This window comes from Xenopus laevis, chromosome 9_10S (assembly GCF_017654675.1).
Source record: "Xenopus laevis strain J_2021 chromosome 9_10S, Xenopus_laevis_v10.1, whole genome shotgun sequence".
NCBI classification, from domain to species: domain Eukaryota; kingdom Metazoa; phylum Chordata; class Amphibia; order Anura; family Pipidae; genus Xenopus; species Xenopus laevis.
The window spans coordinates 35255388-35266485 of record NC_054388.1 but is presented as its reverse complement, the minus strand read 5'-3'; the positions used below and the strand labels follow the sequence as shown (position 1 = coordinate 35266485).

At 43.8% G+C, this 11098-nt stretch overlaps 1 long non-coding RNA gene across 2 annotated transcripts in view; it reads left to right on the top strand.

Annotated features, from left to right (window-relative positions):
* The first annotated feature begins 7075 nt into the window (after positions 1-7075).
* LOC121398914 overlaps positions 7076-11098 on the top strand; it is a 28347-nt gene continuing 24324 nt past the window's right edge. For both annotated transcript variants that reach the window (XR_005964614.1, XR_005964615.1), the window contains exon 1: positions 7076-7458. This is a non-coding gene — a long non-coding RNA (uncharacterized LOC121398914). The remainder of the gene's footprint in view (positions 7459-11098) is intronic.

Genomic DNA, 11098 nt, shown 5'->3' with positions numbered 1-11098 from the left:
TTTTGTGTCAATTATCACAAAAGTTTTAGCTGAGACCCATACCAGGGAATTCCACAACGGATAAAGCAGTTTAGGCATGACAAACATTTTTTCAGCTGTATCTTTCCTACCGGCACCATTGGTAAGCTTTTCCAAATTTTATTTTTTTTTTCTCTTAACCAGCTGATTTGATTGTCTACATTGTGTTTGAGGTATTGGCTATGGTCCTTTGTTACCTCACCCCTAGGTAGGTGAATTTGTCCACAACCTGCAGCCTACAGATAGCTGGTACCCAGTCATGTCCAGGGGGGTCTAGTAGGAACAACACCGATTTGGAAGGGCTAACTTTCAGGCCAGTTATTTCCCCAAAGTTTTGGGTTATATCCAGCAGTGCTGTTAGAGATGGCCCCCTATCTCCTTGGTACACAAGAGTATCGTCCGCATAGAGTTGGATCTTTCCTCTAAGCCTCGGATATTGAAACCCACTATGCTAGTTGCTTGCCTAACTGCTTGGGTGAATGGGGGGGGGACAGAGGAGAGCCCTGTCTGGTCCCCCTCGCAAGCTTAAAAGGGGTTGTCAAGTTAAGGTTCATTCTCAACGAGGCTTGGGGGAGTGGTAAAGTAGTTGAACCAGTTTTTTGATAGATTGGGCCTATGCCAAAATGAGTGAGAGTTTTCCATAAATATGGCCACTCGACGGTGTCAAAGGCTTTAGCTTTATCCAGGGATGCTATAGCCCTTTGAACCCGGTTATCATGGTTGGCTGTGAGATTCAGGAATAGCCGTCTAGTATTGAGTGCTACTGTTTTGCCTGGAATAAATCCGGTTTGGTCAGGGTTCATTAGCATGGTGATTACTTTACTAAGTCACTTGGCAGGTATTTTGGCCAGAATTTTGACATGTGCTGTGAGGAGGGAGATGGGTCTATATGACTCACACAGCTTCTGGTCCTTTCCTGACTTTGGCAGCAAGGCTATCGCTGTTTTATACATTGAGCCCGGCAACCTCACCTTCCAGTGCTGCATTAAAGGTTTCCAGGAGATGCGGTGACAGGGTTTTTACATGCCTTTTGTATACATCTATGGGAATCCCATCTGCCCCTGGAGCCTAACCATTAGGGAAGGACTCAATTTCCATTACAATTTCAGCTACTGTGATGTTTCATCCAGAAAAACCCTATATTGTGGAGTCAGTTTAGGGGTGTTCATACTGTCTAGAAAGTTGTCAATCTCAGAAAGCGGTTTTTGCAGCTTCGAGGAGTAAAGGTCTGTATAAAATTGCACCAGTGTTTGTTTAATGCCCTCAACATGAGTGATGGTATTGCCTGACATGTCCTGCAGCGCCGAAATTGCAGGTGGGGATGAATTCTGTTTTGTTAAGTGAGCCAGCATTTTCCAGCTCTTTCCCCTTGTTCATATATTTGGGCCTTAGTAAACAGCTGGTGCCTTTGAGCCTTTTGGGTCATATACTGATTGTACTCTTGCTGTTTTAATATTAAGAGTATTAAGGTTATTCCCTGTAGGGTGGAGGGCAACTTGCCTTGCTTTTTAAATGCAGATATCTCTGCCCCTAGATGGCCTCTTATAAAGGCATCCCAGACTGTGAGGGTGTCTGCGGTCCCAAAGTTAATGTTAAAGAAGTAGTGTATAGTAGCATCTAGTGTGGTTTCATTGTCTAATATTTTTAGCCAGACCGGGTTCAAAGACCATCTTGGTTTTCGAACCACACACTCCAGTTGGAGGACTATTTCTAAGGGTGCATGGTCAGAAATCCCCCTGGAGAGATACTGTGCTTTTGTAATTAATGGCAAGGTTGGGCTGTCCACCAGGGCTTAGTCGATTCTAGACAAAAACGTATGCGATTGTGAAAAACAGGAGTACTGTTTAGTTTTAAGGTGAAGATGCCTCCAAGCTTCTACCAGTTCCATCCCTTCTAGGATTCGCTGAAGGCCTTTGTCACCCCTGTGCACCGTTTGATCTGGCTTTACCATTTTGTTCTCCCATTGCAATTACCTTCGCATGTGGATATCTGGCCATACTCTGCGTTAGCTTAATTAGGCAATCCTCCTTAAATGGGGGAGGGACATATATATTCGCAAGGATTAGTTCCACATTATTGATGAATCAATGTATGAAAATATACCTTCCCTTAATATCCGTCAAATTACTTTCCATCACAAAAGGGACTGTCTTGGATTAGAGAAGTACCGTAACTAGAGGGGGGCAGGCCCTGGCACTGGATTAGAGTGGAAACACCTGAGAAATAACAGGAGTGGGTAGAGTGGTAGACCCACCCACGGCTTTTTTAATGCTAAGGTTTTTCCTCCAATCAAGTGGGTTTCTTGCAGGAAAGCTATCTTAACATTCTTTTGCTTCAGATAGTCCAGGACCAGCCTCCTTTTAATGGGGTAGTTGAGACCCCTCACATTGCAACTAATTGCAACGTATGACAAGTATAATTCAAGGAAGAAAAATCACATCTTGAGCAGTAACTTAAACCATTGAACTTCCCACAAAACGTAACACTGCATTGGCTTTTTCAGTGTCCCATAGCCAGTCCCACCTGGGGGTAGAATTAATCCCAGAATTAACCAACAATTGTGTAGGTGTGGCGCTAATACCAGGTCCCATCTGTGGACTGTGAACAGGTAGTCTCGGTGGGGTAAGACTCCTCTCTTCAGGGCCAGTTGTGGGAAGTGTGCAGGGCCCAAATAGGGGAAAGGTGGCCTCGTCGTGATTGGCCTGCTTGGGACAAGACATATGGACAGCTATTAGTTGGCATCTCCATGAAGAAAAAACTGTGGGGCAATTGGATACAACTGTTCGGAGCACCATTGGGTTAGGATAAAGTACAGGCTGGGGATACTGTATTGAAAACATAGTTACCTCATGGCCCCAAGGATGCCATGGTAGGATATTACTGTAGTGCCGGAATGTTATGCGCCTCCATCCAGTTGCTCGCCTCCTGCGGGGACACAAAAAAGGTGCTGCTCCATTCAGAGTGATTCTCAATCTCGCTGGATACAACATAACATAGATCATCTTTGCGGACCGTAGCCTCTTCTTCAACTCCAGAAATGTGGCCCTCTGCTTCTGTACCACTGCAGAATAATCAGCATAGATTGAGCTGGTTGCTCCTTGATGCTTTAATGCCGCCAGGTTACGTGCCAAGGAGAGAATGGTGTCTCTGTCTCTGGCGTTTAGGAGCCTCGCAATGAACGACCGAGGGGGTGCCCCCGGTGGCCCAGGTCTTGTTGGGATCAGGTGTGCTCTTTCTACAGCAAAGGTGGAGGAAAGGTTTGACCCGGTCAAAGGTTGCAGCCAGCCAGTCCTCTATGAAGTGCTCCGGCTTGTCTCCTTTCGTTCTCTCCAGAAAGCCCACAATCCACAGGTTGTTGCTGCCATATGTTGTAGTTCCTGGATGTGCTGAGGTAGTGGGCCGCATGTATCCTCCAGGTCTCCTATGCGCTGCTCAGCTGCGGCGGTACGCTCCCTCTGGTTTTTTAGATCCTGTTTAATTATAGACAGGTCGAGTTTTTATTTCATCGGTCTAAGCACTTATTAAGCTAGTGCATGTTTCCTTTGACTCCCTGATCTCCTGCAGTATCTCCTGCAACGTGGGTTCAGATGCCTGTTGTGGGGAGGGAGGAGAGGGAGGCCTGCTAGCAGAGTTGCGGTCGCCATCTTGATTTTCCTCACATGCAAATTTATCCAGCCACCCTGCAGTAGAGGAGGCCCGTTTCCGGGCTCTATTCTGCCCCATAAGGATTCTCTGAGGTAGCCGCTGCGGGTCCAGCTCTTCTGCAGCCGTTGTACCAATGTTAAGTGCCCTGTAAAAACAGAATTATTGCCGCCCTGAGAGAGGAGCTCTACTCCATGCGTCTGCTCACATCGTGCATTTGATCATTTCTTTATTATTTTGCTAATTTCAAATCGGGAACACTGACCCCATATAAAACAAATGCTCTGTAAGGCGTCAAATGTATTGTTATTGCTACTTTTTAATTACTCATCTTTCTATTCAGGCTTCTTCTATTCATATTCCAGGTTCTTATTCAAATCACTGCATGGTTGCTAGGGTAATGTGGATCCTAGCAATCAGATTGCTGAAATTACAAACTGGAGAGCTGCTTAATAAAAAACTAACTTAAAACCACAAATAATAAAAAATGAAAACCAATGCAAATTGTCTCTGAATATCACACTCACTATAACATATTAGTGGCCCAGGGGGAGCCCACAGGGGATTACCTTGTAGGGACTCTGTGTTCCCTTTCAATGGAAAAAGTGCTTGAGAGTTGTACTACACCAAAAGTGTCCTTAAAGGAACAGTAACACCAAAAAATGAAAGTGTTTTAATGAAAATATCATGTAGTGTTGCCCTGCACTGGTAAAACTGCTGCGTTTGCTCTAGAAACACTACTATAGTTCATATAAACAAGCTGCTGTGTAGCAATGTCGGAAATTGAAAAAAAGGCTCTATGGCACAGGATAAATAATGGATTACAGATACCATTGTGTTCTACAGAGCTTATCTGCTGTGTAATTTGAGCATTTTCTCCTTTGAATGGCTGCCCCCATGATCCGTTATCTGGAAACCCAAAAACCCATTATCCATAAAGCTCTGGATTACGGAAATGCAGTCTCCCACAGACTCCATTGGAATCAAATAATCCAAATTTTTTAAAACAAATTCCTTTTTCTCTGTATTAAAACAGTACCTTGTACTTGAGCCAAATTAAGATATAATTAATCATTATTGGAAGCAGAACCAGCCTATTGGGTTTATTTGGGGGCACATTTACTAAGCTCGATTGAAGGATTCAAAGTAAAAAAAATTTTGAATTTCGAAGTCTTTTTTTTTTTGAGGAATTCGACCATTGAATAGGCTACTAAAACCTTCGATTCGAACGATTCAAACTAAAAATCGTCGACTATTTGACCATTCGATAGTCTAAATACTGTCTCTTTAAAAAAAACTTTGACTACATACTTCGCCACCGAGCTACAATGTTAGCCTATTTGGGACCTTCCCCATCAGTTTTCTAAGGTTTTTTTGATCGAAGGAAAATCCTTCGATCGGTCGATTAAAATCCTTCGAATCATTCGATTTGAAGGATTTTATCGTTCGATTGAACGATTTCTCCTTAGATCGTTGGATCGTAGGATTTGCGGTAAATCCTACGAATTCAAATTCGAGGGTCGAATTCGAGGGTTTATTAACCCTCGATATCCGACCCTTCGTAAATGTGCCCCTTAGTGTTTACATGATTTTCTAATAGACTAAAGATCTGAAGATCCAAATTATGGAAAGACCCATTTTCCAGAAAACCCCAGGTTCCAAGCATACTGGATAAGAGGGCCCATACATGTACTAATAAAGTGCCATATTCCCCTCTCTTGTGTGCTTTATCCCAGGCGCTAATCCCTATTACCGTTTTTTTAAGAACTCTTGCCTTGCCCAAGGCCTGGGTGAAAACTCTCGTTCATAAACAGGGTGAGGTATTTCCCAAGTGACCAAAATCCTATTTATATTCTTTGGACCCTGCCCTATCAACAGTGGGTGGGGGTGTACTGATCGGGCACCTCTGCATAATCATTTTCCTTCTCTTTTCACAGTATAAGGGATTCCATGGGACTCTTAGGACGTTTGCGCATTTGACGCCTGCATCAAGGTGCCTTTTGGCCCCCGGAATTTGCTTGATGTTCACCCCCAATGTTCTCTAATACTGTGTCTATGCAGGTAATTGCACAAGTACACACAACAAAGCAGATGTAATTTTTTGCTTTTCTTCTGTTAGTACAAAGTACATACAAATTAAAAATAGAGCACAAAAGAAACTGTACATTTTAGTAGGAAGTCTGCCCCAACTCCAGTGCCCAGAAGGCAAATATAGGGGAAATATGATGCCTATGATTAAGGGATTGAGTCCCGAAACGCGTAGGGCTTGAGATCCCTGTGGGGTCTGAATAAACCTGTCTTATCCTTGAATAGAGTGCCATCTTTCCTTTGGTTTGGTGTGTGACAAGCGGTGGGGACGCTGCAGCCAGAGCACCCAGCAAGGAATACACGGAGCAGTGCAGGAGGGGTAAACTGGGAGCGGTCTAATTGGTGTATTCGTTGTTTAAATATAGGGGAAACCCATATTCATTTTATTCTGCTCCCACCCCCCTATACTCCTGTAAGGATAGCGAACAGTGATTCCAAGGGTTGTATCTCCTGCAACAGAAAGACTTTAAGACGTTAATTTGGTTCCTCCAAACTGGGCCTCTCAAATAAATGGCCTTCACCAGACAGCAGGGCTAAGTGTATTTACATGTAAATCATGTAGTCATATGCCATAAGAATCACAGTAACAGACTTACAGTAGTGACATTGGTAGAACAGTTGCCAAACAGGCTAAATGGTTGGCTTGGCACAGTTCTTTCATGTAAACAGCAATACTTAGTTGTCGGTGTTTACGGTTTTCTTTTTTTTTTCTTTGTATAGGTTCTTCTGTCAAATAAGAGAGGCTGAAAACTTGACGTGTCCCTTTTCTACTAACTAAAACCTGCCTAACTGCTTGGTGATGAAGACGATGAGCCCACCTGAAGCCTCTCCAATTCACCTTAGAGGAGGAGATAAATCCCTTCCTGACATTAAAGGTGGCAATGTGACCATTCCCTGAATTGATTTTTTATTTAGAGTTATTTTCTCCCTTGCTAAAAAGGTATCCAACCCCTTTTTAAAGTTATTTAGGGGCAGATTTATCAAGGGTCGAAGTTGATTCGAGGGAATTTTTGAGGTTCAAAAAGTTTGAATTTTGAAGTAATTTTTTGGATACTTAGACCATCGAATAGGCTACTTCGAATCGAAGTAAAATTGTTCGACCATTTGATAATTGAAGTACTATCTCTTAAATACTTTGCCAAATAAAAGCTGCCGAAGTGCTATGTTAGCCTATGGGGACCTTCTAGAGCATTTTTCTACGTTTTTTAAAGTCAAAGTAAAATCATTTGATTCAAAGGATTTAATCTTTCGATCGAACGATTTTGCTTCGATCGCAGGTTCAAAATCCTTCGACTTTGATATTCGAATATTTCAATTCGATGGTTGAATTCTGAAGTATTTACCACTTCGAAATTCGACCCTGGATAAATCTGCCCCTCAATGTAGCTCCATTTAACCTTTTGGTTCAGCACTCTTCCCCTTTTCTTCCTCAGATTACATTATGTGTTATTACTACCCCCCCCCCCCCATTGTCACCTGTGGCTTTGAATCTTTACACGTTGAATTGGGCGCACAGCATTCTGATTAAAACGTTACAATCCAACAAAAAGGAATGCTGTTCTTTTGGTATCAGCACTAGAATCCATGACAGTTACTCAATCTTAAAGGAACTTAATCTCAACATTGATTCAGATGTCATCGAAAGTCTTCAGGAATTTTCCTGTATGAGCAACAGCAAGCAGGACCATCCTTCGTCATCATGACCTGGAGGTGGGCATTAAAAATACTGTTTCTATTTTTGCAGATGATACTAAACTGTGCAGAACTATAGGTTCTATGCAGGATGCTGCCAGTTAGAAAATGAGGTTCAATGTTGATCAATGCAAGGTTATCCACTTTGGCAAAAATAATATAAATACAAGTTATACTACACTAAACGGCAGAGTGTTGGGAGTTTCCTTAAATAAGAAAGATCTAGGGGTTTTTGTAGATAAGTTGTCTAATTCTGGGCAGTGTCATTCTGTGGCCACTAAAGCAAATAAAGTTCTGTCTTGCATAAAAAAGGGCATTAACTCAAGGGATGAAAACATAATTTTGCCTCTTAATAGGTCCCTGGTGAGGGCTCATCTGGAGTATGCAGTGCAGTTTTGGATTCCAGTCCTTAAGAGGGATATAAATGAGCTGGAGAGAGAGTGCAGAGACTAAGTGCAACTAAACTGGTTAGCGGGATGGAAGACTTAAATTATGAGGGTAGACTGTCAAGGTTTTCTCTGGAAAAAGGCGCTTGTGAGGGGGACATGATTACACTTTACAAGTACATTAGAGGACATTATAGACAAATAACAGGGGACCTTTTTACCCATATAGATTATCACCGCAATAGAAGCCACCCCTTCCGACTAGAAGAAAAGAGCTTTTATTTGAGGCAACTTAGGTTGTTCTTTACAGTGAGGACAGATTATTAAAGCCTTTTGTATAATCAGAAGGATTTTGGTTCAAGAATCCAAGACAAACATAATTATATCTTAAGAAAAAATAATGGAAAATGTAGTAAAGTGTCTTCTACAAAACAACCACCAGAGGTCACGCAAAGAAAAGGTATTTATTGTGTTTAATCCTAGATGTTATTAAGAGAAGCCTACAGAAAATGAATGCAGCTTTACAGTGAATGATTCAATTTCTGCACAGCTTCTGGGATATTCAGATGTTTATTCAAACAGGCCTGTGTCCCTACCAATTCTTTAAAATCTCACCTGTTTGAGCTTCACTAATTCTCCCACAACTCTGGACAGTTATGGAGCGCTGCCCTATGTTATAGAAATGGTTTCACTTGTGGAAAAGGGATTACAGTGCACCTGCTCTATAGAGATTGTTCCAGTAAGTGCTGCTTATAATCTTATTTCTCTATTGTCTGCTTGGGGGACACAGGGACAATGGGGTATAGCTGATGCAACTAGGAGGAGGACACAACAATAAAAAAAGAATAGATTTAGCTCCTCCCCCACTGGCTACATCCCCCCAGCAAGCGGAGCCCAGGCCAGTTTGTGTTGTGTCCTCAGGAGGTTAGGACGTTTCATCTAAACTCATTTTTATTGTTTTTCTAATGTTTAAATTTTGTCAATATATTGACAACAGGGGATGCCCAGGACCTTTACACTGAGTAGAGGATCCACACTGGCATCCCCCAGGGGATCTGTCTCCGGGGTCCAATTGTGTTTTTGTGACTATCCAGCTTAAACACAACCTCCTTCCCCCTCAAGTGGAGAGGAAGCTGGCCGGATGACAGAGGAGAGCGGTCGGGGAACACGTGAGTATTGACACTTCTCTACACCCGAGGTTCCCCTCTCCTAAGAATACCCTTCTCCACCTTTCCGAGTCAGGTCATTCAAAATTGGCGCCATTTTTCCTCCCACTGCTCCGCTTCAGTGAACCAGTGAAGCCTCTCATGTCTTGCACTGGGAGCCAGTGGGAACAGCAAGTACAGCCGGAAGGTGTAGGAAACAACACCAGCTTAGACACAAGGGGAGAAGGTTTGTTACTTGTGCTATTCGCTTTTCACGCCATCTTTCCTCCCACTGCTCCACTCCCTTCAGTGAACTACTAACACCTCTCGTGACTTGCACTGGGAGCCCGGGGGGAACGGCAAATACAGCCGAAAGGTGTAGGAAACAACACCGGCTTAGACACTAGGGGAGAAGGTTTGTTACTTGCGCAACTCAGTCTCACCTAGCAGTGCCATTCTCTACTGTTACGCACCTTGTTCTCACGCGAACAGCGGCGTGTCCCCTACACACGGTGGCCATTTTAGAAATAGGTCTGAAGCCTCCGGGGCACTGTCTAATGCACACATAGTTCAGTCAGAGCCAGCGTTCATCAAATCGAGCACACAGGGGCGGACAGAAGGGTATTTTGTGCTGCTATCAGCAACAGACACTACAGGAAAAACCTGCTCCTTTCCTTCCACTGGCGCATTGCCACTGCAGTGCTTAGCTAGAGCAGGCCTTCTTGGTTACTGCTACTTCCAGAGGTCACTAGCTATTCGGTGGGAACAGGTACCTACCGCCAATATTTTTTATGCGGTAAATGCAAACCAGGTTTTTTTCACGCATGTCCCACTGACCTACAAACATTGCCATGCCATGGCCCCTAGTGATGGCCTTTTCCCCAAGGGAGCCGTCTTAACTAAATAAAATTGTCGTTTGCCACAAGCCCAAAAACTTTTGTCCTATGGGCATAAGAATACCATTGCACTAATTGTAAGCCAACTACTATGGTGGGTACAGGGACAGCACCCACAGACATATTACTCTCTGATGTACAGGCCACTCCTGATCACCTAGCACAAGGAGGCGAAGAGTAAAAGAATTAAACTCCTACAAGGGGCAAGCCACGAAATTGGAGGCCCCCCTCTGACGAAGAGAGTGATGGTGTTTTTTTCAGTAATCAGTTCCTTCCTCCGTCAGACACCACTCTCTTAGAAGGAGTAGTGTCACTCGGTGACAAGAGGGAGGAGGAATCCATGCCACATGTTTAGAGACAATAGATTCCCTAAGGCTATCTTCTAGATACATTCTACCCTCAGGAGTCTGAGAACTCTGCTGCATAATCTAGTTGTCTAATTAAGAGACACAGCAAACAAGCCTTGCGGCTAAAGCGCTGGGTGTTTGCCCATGGAGTTCAGAGTTCAGCTTCCAGATTCCTGGACCTTCAGGGTTGTCATTTAGAATGAGATATGCCCGAGGGTGTTTTGAGGCTAAAAAAAAAACATTAGCAATGTGGTTTAATCCACCCTCAGTGGCTACCCGGTATCCCGCCTTCCTAAGAACACAGCTCCACCGGTTCCAGATGCCTCATCCCTAGGATGCTACGGACAAGAAGCTGGATGGGTTACTACATTCCAGTTGTTTAGTCTCAGGCCCAGCCTGGACACAGCATGGTTCAGTAGACTCCACGAAACCAATTAGGACCGCTTCAACTCACCACCACTTGGCTGCTCTCCCGTAGTGCCGGGTGCTCAGTCCGCAGCGCCCCCACTGCTAACAATAGATACACGAACAGGAGGACGGCACTCTGGTAAAAACAGGTTTTTATTGCTGGGTACTGTAGAAATACATAGGCCTTACGCGTTTTGGGAACACCTTCCCTTAATCATAGGCTTCAGTAGATCCTGCTCAGAGTTGCTACCTGATGTAATTCAGTAATTATAACATTGAGCATCACATATTATGGAGGAAAACAATGGCTTTTGTGAAGCATCACTGGATACCACCCAAAGTATAATCCTAGCATCGGCAAGGGTGGTGACGGATCGCAGATCTCTCTGACTCAAACTTCTGCCCATACTTAAGGGAAAACTACTGTTTGGACCTGACCACCCCACTCATCCTCGGGAAGAGGCCGGCAGGCAGAT